Source organism: Dasypus novemcinctus, chromosome 25, assembly GCF_030445035.2.
Source record: "Dasypus novemcinctus isolate mDasNov1 chromosome 25, mDasNov1.1.hap2, whole genome shotgun sequence".
Classification (NCBI taxonomy): domain Eukaryota; kingdom Metazoa; phylum Chordata; class Mammalia; order Cingulata; family Dasypodidae; genus Dasypus; species Dasypus novemcinctus.
In genome coordinates this window covers 12,152,052-12,178,437 of record NC_080697.1, presented here as the reverse complement: position 1 = coordinate 12,178,437, position 26,386 = coordinate 12,152,052, and the positions used below count along the sequence as shown (strand labels likewise).

The window sequence follows — 26,386 nt, the reverse complement described above, 5'->3', positions numbered from 1 at the left end:
TTTGAAATCCTTCTCCTATCTCTTCCTTTTTCTCTCTTTCTTTCCCTCCCTCCTTCTTTCTTTCCTTTTGTTCATTCTTTCGTTCATTCTTCTTAGTTCAAGGCTGGAGGAACTGCAGGAATAACTATATCAGACACCTAGAGGTACTCTGCTTCACAGTGAGTTGCCCAATCCTCTTTCCAATGCACAGAGCTAACTGACAACTTAGCAAATCCCCCAACGATTTGCTCTTTTATAAAGAGCGTGCTCTCTGGGAATCAAAATAATCATCCCCAAATCCTCTGCTAAACTCGTCTTGCGTTGTGCTTAAAGAGCATGGTCTTGCGTATGTATATTCTGGAATATTCTGGGTACATGGATTGAGCTGAGAATAAAGGCAAATCTGGGCAAGACATTCACATCCCCACCACACTGTACCACAGTGCTTTCTGCAGCCTCAAATATTATGCATGCTCTCCTGCCTCACAAAGCCCTGTTTGCTCTCAGGAAGAGTTTTCATTTGTAGCCTTCACAGCAGAGGTCAAAGAACTGAACGCAGAGTTCGGATCCATGAAGCTCCATCATCCAGAGAACTTAAATATAAATGCAAGCCTCTGCTGAACACCGCAGTCAGTCAGTACTCTGGCCTCGGTAAGTTACAAAACCTCACTGCACTCAGTATTCTTAGCTCTAAAATGGGGCAAAAGATAGCGCCTATCTTGGGGGACTGCTGTGAAGATGGAGGAAGCACCTGCTGACACATACAAAGCATTCAACACATCTCCGACACATCACGATGCAGCCCCCAGCGTCAGGCTTGACGAAGACCCATGGAATCATTTTCAAAATGGTGACTGGGCAATCTCTGAAGAGACAAGGAGCAAGAGAAGCACTTTCCTCAAGCCTGATTCAATCATTTCCCTCTCTCCTGTGGAGAGTCCATCTTCTCCCGGGCAGCCTTACCTGACCACTGCAGTGCCCTCTCCAATGTCGGCAATGAACAAATCCCAGCCTATCATGTCATCTCACCTAATGCTTGCAATAGTTCCCTAGCTTATGCCTGGCTGCCCATCTAGACGGTGATGTCCTGCTGGTCCTGAAATCCATTAAGATTGGACTTCACACACACAGGATAGACACACACTCGTTAAGTGCAGTACCTGAAGGCAGGTGCGTCTTTCCGTGTATTTGTATGCGTGTGTGTGTTCTGTCATGTGTTATGGGTCATTACCCTTCTACACCAGGATTTGATGATAATTACATGTTTTTCCCTCCTTGCCCTAAAACCTATGTTTAACCATCCCTGAAGGTGTTTCCAGAATTATATACAAAAGCAACACAGATTCCATAACAATGGCTATACCTACTTTGTAGAAATAACTTTATGTGCTTTTGTAACTTAAGTCTAATTATGTATTTAAGAAACTAGAAATTGATGCTGGAAGTATGCAGAGACACTTCCTTCACTGTTATAGCACTGCGGAGGCTTTCAAACTACTTCATTATGTTTTTAATATATTATTTATTTTTTTACCAATAGGCTTCTTTCTCCTAATGGAATCTTATGCTGAAAACCAAAGACCTAAACAAGAGGGAGATAAAGTGAGTGTGCATGTGTGTGTGCATGTGCGAGAGAGAATGAGAGGCAGCACAATCAAGAGCTGCCCCGTCTAAAGAGGGAGAAAGGACGTTTGTCTGCAGTCTCCCTCAGTCATCTCCTCCCTACTGCTTAATCCACATCCAGATATTTAGGATCTGTTTTAGTTTTGTAAAGGCTTCCAGGAAATATACCAGAAATGGGTTGGCTTTAACGATGGGGGCTTATTACACTGAATGTTCATAGTTTTGAGGCCATGAAAGTGTCCAAATAAAGGCATCCCCAAGAGACCCTTTCTCCCCGAGTGGGAGCTGTAGGTGACCAGGCACATGGCAGTGCCCACTCACCTCTCTCCCCTCCTATGGACGTCATAGTTATCAGGTTCTGGCTAAAGTGGCTTCCTCTCAGCTTCTGGGTTCCATTGCTGTCAGCTTCTGGCTCCCAGGAACTTCTCTCTCAGTTTCTGGGTTCCTCTCTGTCTCTGCAGCTTTTTTTTTTCTGGATCTGAACATTTTTATTCCTCCATTTATAAAGGACTCTAGTAAGAGGATTAAGACCCACCTTGGGTCATGTACTCTAATCAAAGGCTTCTAATGGAAACAATGTATTCAAAAGGTCCCACCTACAATAGGTTTACATGCACAGGAATGGATTAGCCCCAAAGACAGGATTTTTGGGGGTCCAAAAAGTTTCAAACTCCCACAGGGTCCATTGGTTCCTATCGATTTTATAGAGAATGAGCTGTTCAGTTAGACAAGTTTGTGCCCAAATCTTATTTTTCTCACATACAAGAAAACTACAAGCCTTTTGTTATCTATAAGCTACAAATTATAATAATAATTAATATTTCTCCTCCTAGGGTTGTGAAAATTAGTGAGTATATAGTACAGACAATAGCATGAGCCGCTAGGAGGAAGCTATTGTCATTCTTTTCTGTGTTTCAGGTCACCGGGTGTCTTGTTTCAGTGTGGGGTGGAGAAGCTGCTTCCTTGTATAAAGCTCTGAAGGAGTAGACAGAAATAGACACATGACCACTTACGCATGATACACTTTGGTCTCAAGAGATACTCACTGTTCTCTGTTTTATACTGGAAATCCAATAAGTTACAGGCATTTCTTCCCTCCTAAATTCCCATAAATTCTCAGGCGCTAAGTTGTGCCTTCTGGCTGTTGCTTCCTGCTGCCACCTAAGCCTCACGTCCTGAGGCTGCTCCCAGGGGAGGGCTGGGAGTCTCTAACTCTGCTCAGTCATCTTTTGTGTTTCTGCACACTCATACGTCCCCGAAAAAGCTCCAAAGTGGATGATGGCAGCACGCTATAAATGTACCTCAGTCTAAAAGAAACCTTTCCCTACCAGGCGCCAGGAGGCACATGTTTTTTCATTAGTCCTAGTAGCTGGGGTTGCCCAGCAGGGTTTGCTAACCTGGACATATCACAGTGGTTACTAATATGGTTCTCACACCTAAAGTTTCCTGGTGGGCCAGGAACTCCCAATCATGCTGGGAGACACCCAGGTAGGTCAGAATCTGGCCTTTGTCCTCATGCCTGTCTTGGACACCCACGTGTCTTGCCACACTTCATGGCTAGCACTGATTGCAGTACATGAGTTGAGCGTGGTGCCTTGGCTGTGAGCAGGTGGCCACTACAGAGCCTTTTTTTTTTAATAAAGATTTATTTCTCTCCCCCTCCCCCAGGTGTCTGTTCTCTGTGTCCATTTAGCTGCATGTTCTTCCTTGTCCACTTCTGTTGTTGTCAATGGCACGGGAATCTGTGTCTCTTTTCATTGCATCATCTTGCTGAGTCAATTCTCCGTGTGTGAGCAGCACCATTCCTGGGCAGGCTGCACTTTTTTTCGCTCTGGGCGGCTCTCCTTACGGGGCACGCTCCTTGCACGTGAGGCTCCCCTACGCGGGGGACACCCCTGCATGGCAGGGCACTCCCTGCGTGCATCAGCACTGCGCATGGGCCAGCTCCACACGGGTCAAGGAGGCCCAGGGTTTGAACCGCGAACCTCCCATGTGGTAGACGGACGCCCTAACCACTGGGCCAAGTCCACTTCCCATTACAGAGCTTTGTATTCCAAAAGGCCAGAGCATTGTCTGAGAATGACACAGGTCTTTCAATGCCCCCCACTACCTCCCTTCTCCTTGGTACACACAGCCAGCTGGAGGTGGTATACAGTGCGTGGTTTTGTCACTCCGTTTGGTCCTATAGTCTAGACTTAGTCTTCTGGACTTCCTGATTTTCTCTTGGGGTGTTTATTATTGCTGTCTGAAATTTGGTTTCTACTACCCCATATAGCCCCAATCCAGACTATAAATGAGTTCATAGGCATAGCCCAATTGACCTTATCAGAAACATCTGAATTTAGGTTCCACATAAAGATACCTTTTTATCCCCTATATCTGAGTTTACATAAAAACTGTGGATAATTGTCAATATTTGCATCTACCTTTGTTCAAAATGTATGCTTTAAGCAATAGATGCTTCATTTGCAGCATTTCTAGTTCTCAATTATTTATATTTATTGTTATACAGATGCATGCAAAAGCTATATGATAACACACATAATTATATATAGAGAGAGAGAGCACCAACAATAACACAGTCACTATGCTTTATTTTTAAATGTGTTTCCGTTTTTAATCCTTCAATCAACCATATGGGGGAAATGTTTTGACTATGACCATTTTATAGATTAGGAAACCTAGGAGTGGAAAAACGTAAATAGCTGCTTCGAACCACAGTGTAACAGCAGGCCTGGGACTTGAGCCTTGGGCTTTTGCTAAGTGACTCTTAATTACTAGAGAAGACTAGTTTATCTTTCTTGAAGTTGCAATATTAGTACATGCACATTCTTTCTTTCCTGATGATAGCCTTGATGGGGAAGTTTTTTATTCCCAAATTTCACATGAAAAAAATAAAACAAAACCTTTTCCCCCCTAAATCCTAAACTACATCCCAAAGGTTCTCAATGAACATCAGAAGCACCCAGAGAACTGGTAAAACACAGATTCCTGGGCCCCTCCCCCTGAATTTCTGTTTCAGCAGCTCTAGGTGGGTCAGGGACTGATAATTTATATTTCTGAAAAATGTCCAGGTAACGCTGACACCGCTGCTTCCAGGACACCTTTTGTGAATTATTGGTGAACTTTAACTGGAGACATGGCCGCTCTAAGATGTGGCCTATATCACTGGCCAGCACTTTTCATAAACAGAGCATATGTTAAAATCAATGGTTTTAAAATTCCATGCCGACTCTTACAGAAGAGAGAGGAGGGCACACCGAATACTCAGCACACATTCGTTGACCAGCCCGCTATACCTGGCTCTGCAGTGTACAGTGCTGGGGATTAAAAACTCTTCAGGGGACCTTCCCTTCTGACTCCCACAAGTGGCTGGTGGGGGAGAGAATTTGGGGTGGCCTACAAATTGCATCTGCCCTCTGTCCTCTTTCCTCTGAAACTCCTAAATGGAGATTTCCCACCTTTGGGTCTGTTTGCAATCCTGGGCTCTCAGGAGGGAAAAGAGAGGGAGATTAGCCAACCAGGAGCTGCAGCCTCGAGGCCTCTCAGCAACCCAGACCTTGGTGGTTTGCAGAGGTGAAAGGGGCGGCAGAAAGGCATGCTGGGCCTTTGGGCCCTTCTCTTCTGACAGCAATTTTCACCTCACCCATGTGTGAAAACCTTTCCCAGGGAGAGGGAGATGCAAGCCCCTGTGTCAGCAGCAGGTTGAAACCACTGTCCTCCTTGTTACTGAGGAAAGTGGGTCTGCGGCGTGGCCTCTGGATTTGCTCTGACACTTGAAGTATTCATACTCTATTAGACACATATGAAGGAAGGAAATTGGACTTTCTCAGGTTTCAGATGTATCAGCAGGGAAGTACGACTGAAAATTAATTCCCTGACACAGACTGATGGAGCCAGTGGTTTCCTGAAATACTGAGATACATTTTATATTTTTCATAACACATGGTCTCAGTGTTACATGGTTTTCTCAGTTCAAAATGCTGATGTTTTTACAATGGGACAGCAAAGCTTCCCTCTTCCTAAACAACTTTCCTGTTAATTAGTCAAATTGTCAGGAAATCAGTCACTGTGCCAATTAATGAGAATATTCTAATAAAATATATGTATCTTGTGATGAAAACAGAATGGCATTGACTATAACATGCTGGACGAACTAACAACACACTGTTATATCTAGACTTTAGCTCTATCAAAGAACTAAAACCTCCTTCCTCTTAGTGTTTTTATTTAACTCTGAGACCAATTTTTTTAAGTGATCTTTCCTTTTCTTCCCTCCTGATACAAGTAACAGTGGAAGCATTGACTCACCCACGGTGCAAGTCATAAATATCATAGTTCATCCAACCTTGTTTATGTTTCCATCTGATCTTACATTGCTTTTGTTTTATTTTATATTTCACCTTAATTTACTATACCACAGTTTCTCACAAAATCTGTGGATATTAAAATCTAAATGCCACTTACTATTCACAGCTTCCAGAGGAAGTCCCTTCGTTATTCTGGTGCTTTGTTCACTTACTTCAAAAAGAGTACTAGCTTCCTTTTCTCTCATGGTGGTTGTGAAGAACAAACTGCTGATGTGTGTTACAGAAATAACGTACAAATGTGTAAGACTGTTGTTTTTACTGTGTGATTATGCTAACCCATCTTGTACTTTGTAACCGAAGCAATCACCTAATCAAGATGATTCAAATCTATAAGAGGAATAGCATCCAGAGGATGGTCAATATATTGACTGAAAGATAAGACAGAAGGATTTAATGAGAGCTAGCAGAGCTCTCTTGACTGCGCATTGAAGCCAAATAATTGGGATCCCCTTATGCTACAAGCACCTGACATCAGAGAACACTTCTCGAAACCAAGAAGCTTGTTGGAGAAAAAAGCACAAACAAAACAAAAAACAAAAAACAAAACAGATACAGAGGTTAGAGACATCACCAAAATTCATGCAAGAACATCTTCTCGTCCTTCCAGTAAGAGCCCATGCCAGGGCTGAATTCAGACATTAAAAAGCAGTAGTGTTCTGTGTACTTGACTGTGTACTGAGTACTATTACTCAGAGTATGTATACTGAATAACATATTGCATACGGAGTACGACTGAGTAATACTGAGTACTATTAGAGACGTGAGGCTTGTGACCACCTACCACACCAATCATGTGTCTCCCTGGGTTTTAAACAGAAATCACTTGGTATATAGCAAGTATTGAAAGAGAACTGAAGGAAGAAGTCAATCTTACTACAAACATAGTAAGGAGCTCATTGCATCCCCAGAGAACGACTTTTCAGAAGGTGTGTATGTGTGTATGTGTGTGTGTGTTTCCTTCTGGAAAACCAGAGATAGTGTTTCTGTAAGCATCTTCCTGTAGCTTAGTTCCTTTTATTAAAGAGAAATATGGAAGAGCTACTAAATGAAGCAAACTGTAGTTATTAGAAAGGTGATTTACCTGGAATTTATTGATAGATGGGGTCAGGAGAGAAAAGGTATGTAAGAGGAGCATCAATGTGCAACAAGGGATTGACCCAAATTGAAGTGAGTTATTTACTTCTGGGTTGGAAAAAATCACTGGTAGAGCCAGAAGCTTCCCTAATGTAGAAACTAAAACTTACTATGACTCTTCATGTTATGCCGCTTGACATGTCAACAAAGTACTCGAGTACAATTCTTATAAAAGTGAGAGAGGGAAATCATGGTCAGTTGATACATCAGGAAAGGCTTCACAGAGTAATTGGAATTTGAAAAGAAATCAAAAAGCAGATTATGATTTCGGTCGAGGAGGTAGAAGAGATAAGTAGAAGACATCGGTGGAGAGAGAGACAAAACAGGATAGGGTATGGCGGGGACAGTGCTTTGTGGGGGCTTAGGACGTATTGATAGGAAAATATGAAGTAAATCCTGGAGGGGAGGAGTTAACCACGTTATGGAAAATGTTGAATACAAAGGTGTATTTTAAATTCAGTAGATAGGGAGGGAGTCATAGGAGGTTTTAGTGGGATACAGTAACATGATTGCTTACCTTAGCAAAATTAATATAGCTGCCCACTGTGGAATTATCTGGAATAAGGCAAGTACACATTAGAGAAACCAATTAGTAAGCTATTAAAATAGCCTATACAAAATATAATAAGGATCTGAATTAAAATGATGGCAAAGGGCAGGGAGAGGAGTGAGCAAATAAGATCAATATTGTAGGCAGAATACAGCAGGACTCAGCAAATATGAACTGGAATATAGGGAGTGGCTCCAGTGAATAGAAGGGAAATGGAGAAGTGAAGGTGTATCACTCTAAGAACAGGTGGCTGGTTGATTAGGAACATGAGGGTGTCATTACTGGAAACTAGACAATCGAGAAGAGAAGCCGGTTATTCCATCTGATGGATGCGGAGATGGCTGGAGGTCTAGATGTCTTAGGAAAAGAGGCGTATTACTTGTAAAGTCATATTTTAGAATGATGAATGTGGTGGGTGTAAGAGGATGACTTGAAGGGGTAAGTGGTTTGAATAGTAGTCGGTCACCGTTAGAAGCCTCAGAAGGGTCATTACCCAATGGCAGTCTACATGGTTAGGAAAGAGTAGGGCATCACGGCAGAAGATGATTTATGACTGCTCAACTAAAAGACTTAGTGTCTGGCAGGTGGTCATGCATTTCATTTTAGGAACACTTTTAAGGGGCATAGAACCTATACTGCTTAAATATGGAAGGCAGGTTTCACCCAAAAGAACAGTCTTGTCTTAACCTTATGGGAAGTATGCACACCACTCGCAGGCAGAGAGGAGAACTCCATGCATTTTTATCAAAGACCACCCACAGTCAAGGGATAAAGACAAGAAAGACACATATTGATGAAGAAATTTTAATAACTGGAAGAAGAGGATAACACTTTTCAGCTTACAGAACTTGAGTACAATTACCTGACATCTATTTTTTAAGAAAGAGAAGGAAATTTAATTGAATGCACAGTTAGACATCTATCAAAATGAATTTTCTTTAAAAACCTCATATAACAATATCCCATTTCTCTCTCAGCATAATGATTTCTTACCAACAAAGCCTGTCAGTGTTTCCTGGAAGCAATATTGAAGTGACTTCTTGCTGGAAATTCAGCAAATGAACTTTTTCTGCTCCCAGAATCTCTCTCCTCATTAGGCTAGTTAGAAATTCGCCCGGGGCTTGCAGCCCTTCTTCTCTCTGACGGATGCTAAGTGTAGAGGAGCTAATGGACACTTTAACTGTTAGGGGGCTTTCGATTCCATCCCACGCAGCCCGGCAGCTCATTCTAAGTCCTTTCAGAAAAGCTACGATCATGTGCCCAAATAAGATGTTTAACATGGGCTGGAAGGGAAACAGCAGGGTTTTTTCCCCCCAACTCTTCCCCACCCTATGACTAAGAGAGATACTTGTTAAAAACAGCAAGCAGTTCTTGAAGGTTTCCAACAGGCTGGGACCCTCACCCCTTCAAAAGCTGGCTCCCACTGGCTGCCCTAACAACAATTTACAAGGAGCGAAGGTGGAAGGAGGCCCTTTCTCCAGCTCCAGCTGTGGTGCTACAGCCTCCCCCCATGGGCCATCGAGTCACATCATCCTTCTTTAATAGAGCTTTAAACAAAAATGTCTAATGGATTAAAACAGCCCGAACACGCTTGAATTGCAAATCAAGGACAACTGGTAAGCATCCTGAGAATATGGGACATATTTCCACGTAAATGTGTGTTATCTGAGAAGGTATAATTAACCATTTCCTGGATTACTTTAACTTTCCTTGACACCCCCACCCTCCCAAGCCTCTTGCCCTAATATCAGCAACAATGAATTGGCCAGTGAGTGTTCTCTGTCAGCCTCGCTTTGTCTCAGCATTTCTGTTCTTCCACTTCTCACTTCTCCCTGAAAAAGCCCAGCACTGAAGCTCTGATTTTACAATTCTTGATTGCTTTCTTAATCTACAGGTTAAATTTAGTTTGGGAAAACATTGGCCTGATGTTTCAGATGGCTCAGATCCAATAATGCACAAATGTCTAGACATTCAAATGAGGTCAGGAAAAAAATCCATTCTTTGAAATTTATTTAGCAAACCCAGCCATTGATTTGGAGAATGTGCCTTCCATAGACAACGGAAAGAGAAACTTATTCTGGTTCTAAATGTGAATCCAAGAGTGAAGACCCAGCTGTCTTTTCTTTCTAAATGTAAGTTCTTTTTGAAATCCGTAAAGATGCTCCTGCAGACATGGCTAGTGCTGAAGTGTCAAGGCACAATTTATCCAAAATGCCTGCCAATGCTAGGAATCAAGACCTGCATGTAAAGAGGGAATGCCTCGCCAAGACACTGGAATTCCAAATACAGTATTGATGGGGCTGTATTTTCCAGAATGTTATCTCATTATTTTCTTCAAGTCAGTTAATTGTCTTCATTGGAAGAAATGTGGTATACTCCTTTCATAGTAGCTGCAGGGCTTAAGCTACAAGATGCAGCTCACATGTCTCCTGACACTGCATAAAAACAAGGGGCCTTCGGAGCAATGGCCATCTCTGTACCATGGCTCTGGCAATAGCAGGCCTCACTGGTAGCTCTGCTGGCCAACCTAAAAAAACATGACACACTAGATGAAGTCTTATCTGAAACCACTCCTGCTTTGAGCGAAGGTATGCCTCAAAGGGCACAGGGCTTTTGGCCACACCCTTCAAGGATGATGGGAAGGTCACAGCTGTTAAGGGTATGGAGGGACCCATCATCCAGGCAGTGGCAAAAGACAATCTTCAAGAGCTGGTGTGGCCCAGAAATCAGCCAGAGGGCTAATTAGGCTGGGAGAATAAAGATGAGCCGACAGCCTCCTTGATCACATGGTCTCTGGGCTGACAGCAACTCCAAAGTAGCCCAACTGCTCCCCAAGCAGATCATGTGAAACGAACACAAGAGAAAGCATTCATCTGTACTGCCAAGATTTCACGGAAGAGGGTTTCACAATTTAGTTCAAGTTCACTGCCTCATTCAGCTAATATGGTTCATGTATTTATGTGTAAACAGCCAGACCTGGTGAGGAATAGAGATCTCCCAAATACTTTCAAACAGAAGAAAGTTTAACACAGGGTCATAGTCACATATTGTTAACTGAGTTAAAGGGAATGATGGTGGAGTGGTGGTGTTACTCAGAGATCAGCAAATGAGGAAGACCCAACCTCCCCAAGGCTAGAGAAGCTAGAGAAGCAGGTGCTTTTGCAAGCCCAAATTTTTCCACGCTTTATCTGTTAGTTCGCCTTCTGGGACCTAGCCTGGCTCCAGCTATTAAGGCAGTCCAAGGAATATAGTTTCCAGCCTTCCAACCCCTGCAATACAAGCAGAGGGCAGGGTGGGAATGGGGTTTAGTAGAAGCAGACACTCTTTGGCATATTATCATGAAAGATAAACGAAGCAAGGACGCCGATATATATAAGTAAGTAACTACCCTGTGGTATGTGCTAAAGGCAAAAGTGTGCTTACTCTTAGCTATCTTTGTATCTATGAGACTGGACAATAATACTTGATGTGTATTGTTACTAGTAGGATGCAGGGCATCTAACATAATCTAGAGATCTTGCTTATTTAGCTACAGTGCATCAAATGTTTTAATATGAATTATGCATTTATCAAATTTGGCAAAAATTTTGTAAATAATTTTAGCACTGTATTTCTCAAAGATTGAAATGGATTTGAAATACTGGCTAGAACTGATGTTTTGCAATAATTGTCCCCTCCATTGAGAGACTCTGTTTATAAAGGACAATGGTTATTTAATATTGAAATTAAACATTGAACATTATATCTATAGGAGAGAACCACAGAAATTTAATATGTACCTACAAATCTTGTAGAATACCATGTTCCTCTTTGGAGAGAAGCATAAAGTAGAAAAAGCAAAATATTGGAAAATAAAAGAATTTAGAGTTTGAAACTCAAAATGGATTTCCTATAACAAGCTTCTTGTCATGGCAAAGAACTGCCTCATTATACTAATCATCATTTGAAAATGAGGTGTTTCACTTAGCTGCTTTTTTTCCACATAAGCAAAGACTAACTTTTAATTTAATTTTAACAATTGAAATATTTTAAGAGTAGCATTTATAATTTTCATATATACAAAATTAATATCTGGCGGAGCATTGTATCTAGGATGCAAATTTTTCTATATCTCTTCCTACCACAAGAAATGACAGAAATATTAAGAAATAATCATTTTTATACACTAGAAAATAATGTTTCTATAACACTAGAAAATAATAAAGAGTTTAAAGCAGAAATTTTAGGAACTCCTGGAAGAGAGAATGTAGTTGAGATAAATTTCAGGGGAATCAAAGCATAGAAAATTTTGGCCCAAATACCAAAGATAAGAACTCTTATTATGATCAAGATTGAGAAAATTTGAGTTTTATGGCAACAAATAGAAAGATAAGTGGATAATAAAATAAAAATAACAAATTTTAATAATTTTAATAAAATATTAATTAAGTAGAACAAAATGCATAACATTTATATTGTATATTAAGTATATGTAATAAAATATCTGAATTTAGATTAGCTGGGTAAACTGGACACCTCCAGCTTCCTTAAATATATATTTTGCTACTTTATTTTGCACACTCAAGTATGTATTTATGTTTTAATTTTATTAAGAAGTCAACATTCATGATTTCTAATATTTCTTCTGCTTCCTAGAGTAAATAATTTTAATTTTTAAAATTTGGATTATTCTTTGGAATCTGCATGCAGTTTTATATTGTCATATATTTTCTTAGGCCCTTTTTTTAAAAATTCAGTCCTTCCACTGAAAGAAGTTAATCAGGGTTAATATTCAAGGGTACAGTTGTTTTTAAACTGTCCAACTTCTAAGATCATTAACTAGAGGGTCAGTGGATGTGCTCAGCTGTTTACCAAATTTCCAGTGTCAAGACTTTGTTTTACTTAAGGTAACCGTGCTGGACACTGTTCTTGCTATCTGTATTATGTTTGTTAGTTTTAATCTATGGAATGAAACCTAAGGAATATGTGGCTAGTCATTTGCCAGAATTAATACTGTATGTCAAAATCTAAAACCATTGGAGTGCATTATTCTACTACCTCATTCAAGGGCTCTGCCCCCACCCCCACCTGGCCAACTCAGCCATGAGCCACGATTTTTTACATGGCAGTGCAGTTCCAGAGTGAGTGCATGTGATAATGATCATGCGAGAGGATGAAAGGAAGCTTTTCCAGAAATGACATGGCCCTGGATCCTCCAGAAAGTATCTCTCATGCTGGAGTTGTGGGTTAGAAATATAAAGTTTTAACAGCCTATAGGTTTCCAAATTTATCAGGTCATAGTGAAGATGAATGGAAAGATACAAACTATTTCCACATGGACCAACTCTTTCAGTACCACAATCATGTTTTGAATGATTTAATTTCATCTGGGTCCTCGTAGATTTTTAACCAATAATTTCCTAAATTCCAGTACAGTTGAAACCCAGCATCTTTTGTGTATTTTCTCACTTACTTCAATCAAACTATGTTATAGAGCCACTTTATTCATTTCAAAGTACAAGGTTAGTATTAACTTCATTTTGAAGATACAGATGGCTTATTTTCCTTAGAGCCATGTTGCAATATAAAAAATTTGGTAATGGTCAAAGCATGCAAAGTCATAGATACAGGATTTATTTCAAATCCATCTGTTTTCAAAGATCCTTTTTAAAACATATTTCCCCATAGCCTATATCCATTAAGCAGGTGAGCAGGTGTGATTTTGAACTAGAATTTAAGAGGTGAAAAGAATTTTCACATGAGGAATGACAGGGATAGGCACACCAAGAGTGAGAATAGTTGAAGAAAATGTCAGAAGCAAGAAATTCAGGAAGTCCTATACTTTTACTGGAGTATGAAACATATGTATCGCTTCAGTGATAAATAAGGAAACAATAGTGATGGAATGTACCCCAATATATTGCACGTCAAAGTGAGGAATCTGCACATGCTTCTGTAGGAAATGGGTGTCACTGGAGTTGACTTATTTTTGTAATCCAGTATTACAGGCTAATTTGCTTGAAGTGGGAGAAATTGTACAAGTAATAAGAATATTTTGAGATTGGATGTGAGTTGTATGTGGAGTAAAATTAAGTTTGAATTTAAGGGGATTTTTGAGGAAGTCTTAAATACAACCCAAAACTTTACATGCTAGTGGCTTAAGTAATGTCCATTGCGTTAACCAAAGTAAGAAGTGGAGCAGAGGAGGGGTATTTCCAGGTTAAAATGATGTTTAATTGTAAATATGCTGAGAATGAAATTTTAGGTCAAATGGGAGACGATGGCCAATAAGCAATGGTGAATTAGATCCATCAGAAAGCTGAGGGCTGAATTTTAGAGTTTTCTAAATAATGGCGATAGTTGAACTCACCATATAGTAACTTCTCAAATGTTAATTGAAATGGATTAAAGTGCATCGAAGTGAATTGAATTGAACGGAGCAAGCAAATACAACAAAGAAAAGGTAATGAAACAATTAGGACAACCTCCATAGTCAAACTACATTATCAGAGCAATGTAGGAGAAACATGAACGTATCAAATGGAATAAAGGAAGGCAAACTCCGAAGGGAAGACTTTGGAAATGGGGAGACAGAATGGTAAGTATGGAAGCCAGGGTGCAAAGAATTCTGAGACAATCTGAGTGGTGTAAAAGCAGGAGTAATTATATAAATTTGAGATAGTCATACAATAATATGGTCTGGCATTAAAAGTGCCACTTTGTTGAAGGTCTCCTACAGTAAAAAAGCAAATTTAATAGTAAAATGTCTTTACAGGATTGAAAGTGTTTGCAATATACAGTGCAGGGCATTCTGCCAGGTGAAAGGTGATACTGAAATGAATCCCATATAGAAGCAGCTCACATTCTTCCATGAGATAAAATAGGCGTACAAGTAGTTATAGCACAAATAGAAGTACAGTATCTTAAGACAACTTATCATATTCCTGGAAGGCATTTTCATGATAGTGACATCTGGTGTTTCCTCATTAGTTTCTGATGAATGAATGAGAGCACAAGTTCCATTCTTCCTTTACTTCTTTTGAATGCTCCCTGAGGTCAGAAACCATGTCTGCCTTGTTCATGGCTGCTTTCCAAACACCTAAAAGAGGACCAGGGATACTGCCTGGCATATAAGTTGCCACTAAAACATTTATCAAGAAACGGATTAATGAATAAATGAATGGGAAGATGGATGGTTGAGTGATGAATGGATCCCTGACAACTGCTCATATGTGAATACTGCTTTATATCACCTTCCTTCTCCTTTCAAGTGTGTTTACTCATATACACTGTTCTCTTAATTCAATCCTTACTTTAAAAGCAGGTAGTAAAATACTCAGATCTACTGTTTGAAATCTACTGCACTGCATCTGCCAACATTATTTCCTTGATTTGTTCTTTCAACAGAGCACAGCAACCCAAGGTACCTTAAAAATACAATAAAAGATACTGTTAGATTCTTTTGGAAGATAGAAAAATGCAATTTTCTTTACTTTCTCAAAATGATATAGCTTTTGAAAATATTAGTCTTTTGACCAACTTCCGAATTCAGAGGTAAAGAGGTGCCTTTCAATTACTTTCCACATGAACATAATGTGATTCGATATTGTCACCTGGTTCAGATAAAGGGAAAGTTATTTGCAGCTATTCTGAGTGGCATTGAAGGACTTTTTTTGGAGAGTTGATCAGGTTTTACTGAACTTTGAAGTCCTTGGGTTCCTTGCAACCACCCAATTACAACAAATTATTTTAGGGGATTAGAAAACTTGCTTTGATTAAATGGAGACCAACCTCTGACTACCCATAAGCCCTTAGACAATTTGGGAACTAATACACACTGCATGTGTCTATTTCTGAAATGTTCTCTTCCTTGGCTTTTATATGGGAATGAGAGCACAAGTTCTTAAATTTATGAAGAAAGCTATGGAATCTGTAGGGATAACAATAATAGTGAGACATAAATCTCAGGAAGACATGTTATTTCACACGTTTCCTAGTTCAACCCCACTTTGTACGTGCTGGGCCCTTCATCTTTATCAAAGTGAGTCGGGAAGCCTTTTGAGATGGCTTCATTAAGGAACTGATGCTCCCACAGTTTGGACCACCAGTTTCATAGGTCAGCATGTACATGTTTTAGTATCAGTGGGCTTTGGATGCTATTGTAAATGCATGGCTAAATTTGTCTATAAAGCATCTGTTCTGGATGCTACCAGACTTCATGAGAGGTTCCACCCTCTGAAAGCTTTTTCTGGGGAAATCATATAATCATTTATCTCGGGATGCAGCTGGTAAGGGTCAGAGACTATGATACAGCATTTACATGTCAGACATTTGTTTTTTTAATTTTCATGGGCGGGAGAAGGGAAAGAAAGATTTATAAAAGAGCATGAGTTAAGAGTGCTGAAGAACAGGATGGACTCTACATAAGTAGAAGAAGGAGCATGATCCACTAGTGATAGGAACTGCCAGGGGCTGACATGCCTGGCAGGAATGACACTTAAGGCACCAGGAAATGTCCATGTACAAGGGATTTTCTGCTTAGTCTTGACAATATAGAAGATTTTCTGTTAGGAAAAGGTGCTGAAACTTGACCTCCACACATTTAGATTCCCCCTATGTCCATGCTATGGAAGAATATTATGATGAAAGTAATATTTTACTGTGAAATCTAAAATATGTATTGATACGAGCTAGCTTTTTTTCAGCACTTAGTACAACTTCTGTTCTACACACGTTATATCTATGAACTAATTTATGGGCTATATTGAAATATGTTGTTATGACCAATTTTACGGGACTGGTACTATTATTTCCTACATGAATAAACTGAGAAAAGTAAGTTGCCAAAGAATACACAGTTAATAAAAGACAGAGATGGGATTCAGACTGGGCAGGTGGGCTCCAGGTTCTACCCAACCACAGGTTCTGCTTTCTGTTTGATTAAACCATCTATCTATCATTAAATATCAAAGTTTTATGGCAAGTAACTTTCAGTAGTTTCATGTTATTATTTGACTGGTATATGTCAAAAGCTGTTTACTCAACTCTTTCAGTAGTTTGTTTTCTGTCTTTAAAAAATGCTACAGTAAACAAATCTGCATGAATGTTTACTTGTGCAAAAATACCTCTCGGATAAATCAATTCTTAGCAATGGAATGACTGGGTCGAAAGATATGCTTATTATTAAGGATTTTTCTGTATACTATGCTAATCACTCTCCAGAAAGACTTCCCAGTTTTGCCCATCTGAGAAGAGATGTCCAATTTTCCAAAATTTCACCAGAAATAATCATTATCTTTTCTTTATCTTTGACAGGTTGATCATCTCAATGTAACTCACTGTAGTTACCACCGGGATTTTACATTACTTACCAAAAATGTTGAATATTTGCATATGGTTAATGCTAATTTATACCCCTTTGTGTGATTTAAGTGATTCCATTGTTTAATTTATTTGTAATAACGTCTCATAGAATAAGATTATATTCCCTTTGTTACAATTATTGCAAATATTTTCCCTAGTGCTTTAGTTTTACATTTTACAGGGTAGAGAAGCTTTTTAAATTTATGCAATCAAATATATCAATATATTTCTTTGGAGTATCAACATTTGATTTGATACTTAGAAAAGCGTCTCCTAACAAGATTATATAACTTTTGCTCTTATTTTGTGTTGTTATTTATGGTCTTAACTTTTTAAAACATGATTTATTTTGATGAATGATGAGAAGTAGATAGATTCCTTTTTGCCTTTCCCCAAATAATTAGCCACTGTCCTCATTTTATCAAGTGATTTTTTCAGGCACGAATGTCAATATAAGCATACTTTCTTCCTCAAACTATTAGCATGAAATATAATAGTTTAATATATTGGTTAGTGTTGAATCATACAATTTATTGATTTTTCTGTTAATATAAATAAATTCTTTGAGATCTACATCTTAAGTATCATAGTGTTTTGGGTTTGGTTGCTAGAAAATAATTCATTTTAAATTACACAAGTAATACAAATTTAGTGCAGAAACAAAGATACATAATAGAAACAAAGAAGGAAAGGCAATAATCACTGTTAGGTTTTCATGTCACATCCTTCCATCTTTCTAGGCTGTTGTTTTCAACTTTTTTTTTTTTCAAAATACTGTGCTTCTTGATTTGTAAATGATTTTTTTTAATTAAGCAATATGACAGGAATATTTATATAGCTATCTATACTATCAAATGCAATCGTGTACTCCAGTTTATTCAACCAATAGCACAATGTCTAATTCAGGCATATTTTCCAAATGTTGCTTTTATTAATAATAATATGATAAGATTTTTAAAATCTTAATCTTTGGGAAAAGCTATTTTGATTTTAAGAAGCTAAAACATGGAATATCTGGGGAATTCTAATGCTTTTCCCCTTCATTCTGCCTAGCACGCCTCAACCAAGTCATCTTCCTAAACGTTGCTTTCAACTGAGGAAAAACGTATATGCAGTGAGGTGCATAAGTCTTAAATGTTCTGCATTTGAGAATTTACTTAAATGTACATCCATGTAACTACCACACAGATCAACATACGCAACAGTTTCAGAAGGCTCAGTCCTCTGGTCCAGTCAGTATCTCACCCACCCGCTGGGTTCTCTCTCAGCTTCCCTGCCTTGCCTCCCTCCTCTTTAGCTGGCAGCTTCAAGTGCTCTTAGGCTTCTCATGTGCTTCTCTCAGCACTCCTCTCCTGCCCTTCACACCCAACTCCCAGCTATTCTGGGGAAGGGGGAGCTGAGTCAGCACTACTTTTCTACCCACTCCCCATCCCCTGCAACTTTAGCATTCTTCCCATGGGCTCAGCGAAGCCCTGGGGAGTGAGTGGAGGAGGAGATGGGTTCTTGCTCTCTGTCTGGGCTTTGCCAACTTCTACCAGGTCACTCCACGCCAGCCGTTGCAGAGTCCACTCAAAGCCGCTGCAGGAACTCGGCTGCTCCAGATGTCTTTTCTTTCTTCTAAAAGGTGCCTCACTGTCCCTCAGTCCTCCTAGAAGTATTCAAAAACCATGAGATTTGAGCTTCTCAGGCTTCTCAGGTTCATCAGGGTGAAGGCCACAGCCTTGCAATTTTCTACATCTGAACCAGATGTACAACTCCTGCCCTAGTTTTTTTTAAATTATTATTTTTATTGAATTATATCATTCATACATGAAGAGAAATAAACAATAAGTATATAGTGAAAGTTGTGAACGGACAAAATAAACATGTATAACTTTGTACAGGGGTCCCGCCCATCACTCCACCACCAACACCTTGCATCGTTGTGAGACACATCTTACAAAACAATGCAAGGGCATTGCTAAATATTACTACTGACTATAGTCCATATTTTACATTTGGTGTATTTTGCCCTAGTATATTTAATCTTGGGAATTAATGTATTATCAGGTTGTCTATGCACCTATGGTTACAGTTTCTCTCTCACGTATAATGCTGGAAACAGTGTATTATCTCTCTTATTTCACTGATGATGCTTGCCAGAATTTGATGTGTTGTATCATTTTTCATAAAATTTCAGCTATTGAGTAAACCATTTATACTCTGACTTTCTTCCTCATATTGTATTAGCCCATTCTGTCTTTCTTAAAGTCGTTGCTTCTAGTTTGGTCGTATTTGCTGCGTTGCTCTTTTATAATTTTATTGAAAATTAACGTTTTTATAAGCTTTCAAAATAAAAGCATGCAAAGCTCTGAAATTTCTCCCAGTTAAACCTTTGCTCTCATGCCATGGCTTTGAAATAAAAAAATTTGCATAGACCTTATTGATAAATGGCTTTTAATCACAGTTCGATTTGTACTTTCATGAAATAGTTATTTAGCAGAATGCTTTTTTCCCCATTTCCTAGGGACTTAATAATTGGCTATCTGCTAATAAATAATTACTATTAGTATTCTAATGTGTGTAACGTGTTTATTGTTCATGGCTTATTCAAATATTCATTTTTTTAAATAGAATTTCACTGTTATTCGTAAATATTCCAAAGGCAATGGAAAAATGTGTTTTGCCTCTGTCTATAGGACACAGAGTTCAGCATTTACAAATTAAATCGAGTCTGTTAATTGATTAAATTTCTCTATGTCTTTAATCTTACAAACTATATCTTCCTTAAAAAAGAAATTTTTGTGCATATTAATTTGGTGACTGGGGGAATTAGACAGCAGAGAAAAGTAAGGAAGAGATAACATCTACATCTATGCCACACAATGTGATAGAATAAGGTCCAAAATCAGAGTAGTGACAGTGATAAGTTTGCTCAATCCATAAATCCTCAAACTCAAAAGATAAAATGTTAATTTAATGTTGATTTGCTTTGTGATTCCTAGTTATTTTACATGCATTCTCTCCATTATTTATATTTGGACAATATATTCCTAATCAGTAGATATAGAAATTTATAGAAATTAGTTTTCCCAATAAGTGGCAGAGTCAAGGCATGAACTAATTTTTTGTGTATATAATTGTCTCCCACAAATGTCACAGTCTTCTACATACTCAAAATGTTGCCATTCAATGAATAGAAAAAAAACTCAAATCCAAAAGACGTAGAAGGCCAGAGACTTGGCTGATTCAGAAGCCCAGTGTGATTCCCCAGGACCCAGGCTGTTTCCATTTTTGCTTTCATCATCCTCAGCCAGTTGGCTTTTGTCCTCAGGCTTTTCCTTTATGATCTCCATATGACTATAATGTCCATGAGCATCTCATCCTCAACCCAATGGTATATAAAGTCCCCTCCCCACCCAAAGACTATACCCCCTTGTGCTACTTTTTAAGAAAGAGGAGCACTTTCCTAGAAGATTGTTCAGAGCATATCCTCTAAGAACTCAGTGGCCAGAATATCATTGCATGCCCAATCCTAACCAATCATGGGCAAAGGAAAATGGAATTACTGTTATTAATTTATATTTATCAAGATTGGCCTTGGGACATGAGAGGCTGACATCTGATACCATGGTATAGGGGTGAGAGGGAAGCAGGATTCTATCGGCAAGAATAAGGCAGGGGAGTTGGCTTTGGGTACACAGGAAGAGCATCTGCAGAACAGATATAGAAATTGGAGTTAAAAGAGAGGACAAGTCAAAAAGGGGGAAATAGTAAAGACAAATGAGTTTATATGGCTAAGAGACTTCAAAGTAAGTTGGGAGGTCAACAAAGGGTTGCGCTTATGCACGTCTCAGCAAGATCTCAGAGACAGCCAAAGTAGATTCACCCCCAGCTAGAGGTGCTCCTGAGGGTTATGGAGGCACCCAGGTCCTATGGTCATGGTGGATGGCTCTGGAGTTCATTGCCTTGCCAGTGGGCCTCACTTTGGAATGTGTGCTCTTGAGTGTGATGGAGTTGGACTCAGTTGTGACCTCTCTACACATACCTCTTCTGTCACTTTTACTGAACTTGTGGTTGGCACTGGGCTTGGTGTATACTCAGGAGACTTGAATCTCTGGACTGTCCATGTACCAGCTGGGCCCTGTGCTTCAGCAGAGTTGTAACACCTACTCTCCGGTTCGTTGGACTTACCCATGTCAGCTGACAGGGAGGTGAGAATGGTCAATCACCACACCAGGGAAACAAGAGAGTCTACAACTACAAGCAGGAGAATCCTATCCATCAGCCATGTGGTATCTAAGCCCCCTCTCAATATAGAGGTGGAGTGGACACTGCCATCCCAGGGTCCTCAGTATGAAGGAACAAAATATGGGTTAGAGTGGACTTACTGGTATTCTACTATAGAATTATTGTGACTCTAGTGATGGAAGGAACTATATCAGTGATGTGAAGACAGTGGTCACAGTAGTTGCTGAGGGCAGGGAGAGGGAAGAAGAGGTGTGATATGGGGGCAATTTCAGCACTTAAAGTTGTCCTGAATGATATTGCAGGGACAGATGCAGGGCATTATATCTCCTGCCATAACCCACTGAATGTACTGGGGGAAAATGTAAACTACAATGCAAACTATAATCCATGCAGTGTAGCAGTGCTCCAAAATGTATTCACCAAATGCAATGAATGTGCCTCACTGATGAAAGATGTTGTTGATGTGGGAGGAGTGGGGAGGGGGGCGAGTGGGGTAATGGGAACCTCTTACATTTTTAATGTAACATTTCGTGTGACCTGTGTATCTTTTTAAAAAAGACAATAGAAAGATAAAAAAAAAATATTGGAAATGGAGAAAATAGCTTATTATAGAAAGAAATAGAAAAAGAACAAAGAGATGTCACTCTTGATGGAAAGATGATAGCTTTGGTTTTGAGCAAGTTGGTCAAGGAGATGGGATTTCAAATGGAATTGCTAGAATTGCAAACACGTAGTGACAAGGTCTGAAGCACACAAGAGCTGCCATAGTAAATACTGAGCCTTGAACATGTCTTCATAGATAGGATAGCCATGGCAGTGAGTCAGCCTAGTGACGCCGACACTAGGAGAGAACGAAACCTGAGCAATAGGAAACACCCCTAATTAGAAGTAAATGTTGGTGGTACCAATGGAAACAGAGCAGATATTATTAAAAATGTTACTTGCCATTCCATTGCAAATGTAGGCTACTAGATCCAACATTGGATTATTAGAATCTCACCATATTTTTCCTTCCTTATAAGCTAACATTTTTAAATGCACAAATGTACCATCAAGTATTCTTAATCTGACACCTGGACCAAAGGGAATGTGACTGGAAGACACTTTCACCATAGTCAAGACATCCTATAAACTTCCCCAAATGCATCTTCGAGTAGAGTAGGAGTAGGAAATAAGCAGAAGAAAGGCAGAACAATTTTTCCGAATACTGCACATTACCCAAAATAATTTTCAAACTACTGGATTAGGATAAATATTTCAGGAGATTAAACATAGCAAGAGGAGGTTATAGAGGAAGAGCATACAGGCTACATCGCAAATATTTAGAACAGGAGTGAGGAAACGACAGTCCACAGGTCAAATCTATTGCGGCCTATTTTTTGTAAGTAAAGGTTTACTGAAACATAGCCACCCTGATTTTTTGTGTATTATCCATAGCTGCTCTCTTGCTTCAGTAGTTGTGACAGAGAATTTATGGCCTGTAAAGCCTAAAATATTCACTGCCACTTTACAGAAAAGGTGTGCTGACTTCTGATTCTGAATAAAATTTGGAACCATGATTTATATATACACAGATCATAAAGAATTTTGACAATTATATTTTAGAGAAAAATCCGAGAGATGGTATTGCTAAGTTATAACATTTGTGTACCTTTAAAGAGATTAATATATTTTGTCTTAATTTCTCTTCAGAAAACTGGTCAGTTTACAAATGATCATCTCAATATGAGAAAACTAAGTTCCCTATAGCCTCAACAATCTCATGAAAGAGAACTTCTGAGCCTTTTTTCAAAAGAATATATATATATATGTATGTATATATATATATTCTTTGTGTACAATTTTCATTGGTACTTATGATCATTATTTAGAATACTTTTCTATAGCAGAATTACAGGGCCCAAGGACAGAAATAAATTAAATCACTAGTTAAATATTACTAAATTCATTTCTAGGAATATTATAACAATTTAAATGACATGCAATGGACATGGATTGAGTAGTCTAAATTAAGTTGTTGACCTTTTAGAAAAAAATTGCATTCTGTATTTGTTTTAATTAGATCTTTATTTCTCAATAAATTTAAATGTATTTTATACACTTTTACTGAGCTTTACTTATGTAAAAGACCTCTTACAGTTTTTTAGGGGGACTGGGTCAGGTTTTTTGTCCAATTATGTTTCTAAAACACTAACTTAGTAATACATATTTTTGAAAATATGAATCATAAAAAGAAAATATATTTAACTGCATTTTCCTTAATACTTTGCTGGAATTAAGGTACTCATTATTAACTATTTGATAAACCTGCATAAGACTCATTCTACACATATATTACTCTCACTTTTCACATTTTATATATGACTATTTTTATATCCACAATAACTCAGTTCCACTTTTTTACATTATCAAAGTTTTTCCAGTATGATTTTGCCATTCTCCTACTGGTAGACACTTAAGTTTTGTTTTGTTTTGTTTTTTATATATATTTTATTATTACAAACAATACTGCAATGAAACTCCAAAAACATTTTTTTGGGTTTTTTTTTTGGTTTTTCTGGGGGAGAGGGGGAATTTGCAAGTCTCTGAATATCACCTTGGATAAATGTATTAAGAAATGGAGTTCTTGGGGAAAGGATACGCACAATGAAAATCTTAGCTGATGCTGTCAAATTGTCCTCTTCAATTTATACTCCTACCACTATTTTATGACAGTGCCATTATCTTCTCATTTTTGCTACAACTATTGAAGATTTCTGTCATTTTTTTATTCTGTATATTTCATGTGACTATTTTTTGCCAATTTTTCTAGGGTTTGTTGGTTTGTTTTATTTTGTTTTCTCAAATATTTGTAGAAACTCTTTGCAAGTTTTGGCCAGTATTCCCTTGATTATGATATGGTTGCAAATATTTTCTCTGTACCAGTTATTTGCATTTTAATCCTTCTCAGATTGCCTAAGAATATAAAACTACCTGTGAGTGTATGTGATATGCATGTATTTACTCATTTAAACATTTATTTTATTTGAATTTCAATTTTATACATGACATATCTTAGGGACCTATTTTAACTTGTTGCAAAAAAAAATAATAATCCAATCTCCCAACATTGCTTATTGAACATTGAACATTTTCTCAATGCTTTGCAACTTCACCTATATAATTGTGTAAATATCCACATGTATGAATCTGTTTTTGAATTGTCCTGTCCCAGTTCTGTGTTTATCTACTACCATACTAATACTGCTCAGAAATAGTTATAGATTATGATATGTTTTGGCATCCGGCAGGACTTAGATAGCTTTCTTGTTCTTTTTTTAAGTTTGGGTTTTTCATATGCATTTTCTATTTTAGGCTATTTTAAAAAACACCCTGTCAAAGCCAAAAAATCCTCTTACGATTTGCATCAAGATCAGACTGGTTTGTTTGAAATTTCATCCAATTTTCCACTGAGATGTTTGTCATTAAGAATTATTTTTGAATCAATCATAGACTAAACAAACCTTTTTCAATATTTCTTAGAGAAATATCCAAGTTTTTTACTTACTTTAATTTGTGTGATAGCTTTGTGGTACAAAGTTTATTCTTATTTTGATTTTCTCATTATATTGATATTTTTATTGAGAATTTTCCTCCGCATTTTCAATGGCTTTTTCTCTTAAGTGAGATAAATGTCTCAATTAAGGTAAGATGTTTATTATGCAAATAAATATTTTACCTTAAGTGAGAAAAAAATGCTAGGTTTTCTAAAATATAACTGTAAACTATATAAACTATAATGTAAGAGAAGCTCTTGAGAGTTTAAGCAATGTTTAAGCAATGAGGCTATTTTGGGGATCTTTATTTTGAAGAGCTCAAAGAGTGCGCAAAAATTTTGATTTTTGAGATCGAATTGTTTTAGTCTCAGAATTCCATGGCACTGTGCCTCACTGGTGTCTGTCCTGAGGGTGGGGGTTTCTTGTGTTTCTGACTCATTTACATACCAACCCATAGTACCCTTAGGATAGGAGCTTTCTTTCTTGGTTCTACAATGATCATGCTCCCTTGAGCTTATGGCAAAAGGTACTGCTCTTTCTTATGTATTAGCTGCCATAGGGTACTCTCTATTGTCTAGGATGTTCCATGGCCTCTTTAGCTAAAGTGGCTATCTTGGCATATAAAGATTACTTTGATTCCAGTGCTATGTCTCCTGTTGCCTCTTGGAGAGTCTGGGCATAGACCTATTCCACTTCAGCGGCCAAGTGGAATGGAGTAGTCTGGAGGACGCGTTCATGCTTACAACAGTAGATGCTGGTAAATTCAGAGTAAAGTATAAGGACCCTAGGGATTAGAGCATCAACCTGCCCATCTCAATTAATTAAGCTGGGGAGCCAGTGAAGATAATAGTGTATCCATAAAGAGCTTCTGGGATGAGAACACAAGGTTAAGCACAAGTTAACATTATACTTTATATGAAACAAAACAAAGTCATATAATATACAGGATGAGATGCAAGGGCCTAGCCTACCAACCCAGGATTTGATACTTTACCTGCTGCTTTTTCTTACTGCCATCTTTCCTTCCCCTACTATAGACCACAGACAGCCAAATTTCCCAAATGCAGAAGACAACTTTGCCCAGGATGACAAAATCATTTGTTCCTTCAGCATAATTTCAGCATTCCAATACATTTAGTCCTTGAGCAAAGTAAAAGCTTACTGGAAAAAAGGTGGATCATGGGTGCTTTCCCCAATTTTAGGTCAAAATTAGTGCTCTAAACTTCCAAACTAAAAGTTTAATGCCTTCTATTTTGAAAATATTAGAATTTGTGTCGACAGGGTTTCCACACTCAGGTATGCAAGTTATCTCCTTTGCTTAGAAATCTCTACCGTAGCTTTCTTCTCTTAGCTTCTCCACTACCTTTCTAACTCTTTTTTATAGTTTGCCCATCTTGCTCATTCTGTGGCCTTCCTCTCAGATTCTAATTCCAAATTATTTTGTCTCCAGTTTTGCCTTCTGCCTGGGTAGCACATGCACCTTGGGGATCACCCTTTTAGCTAGTTCATTAAAACGATAAAGGAGGTACAGACATAAACCATCTTACTTTCCTCTAATAGCTGTCCCCAACTGTGCTATGGAAATCTCTTCCATGTGGCAAATATATTCCCTAATAATATTT

General features: G+C 38.4%; 1 long non-coding RNA gene across 1 annotated transcript in view; it reads left to right on the top strand.

Annotated features, from left to right (window-relative positions):
* Positions 1–26,386, top strand: part of LOC101424081 (uncharacterized) — a 57,676-nt gene that overhangs the window by 22,136 nt on the left and 9,154 nt on the right. Inside the window, exon 3 of the long non-coding RNA XR_011647457.1 lies at positions 16,951–18,117. This is a non-coding gene — a long non-coding RNA (uncharacterized lncRNA). The remainder of the gene's footprint in view (positions 1–16,950; positions 18,118–26,386) is intronic.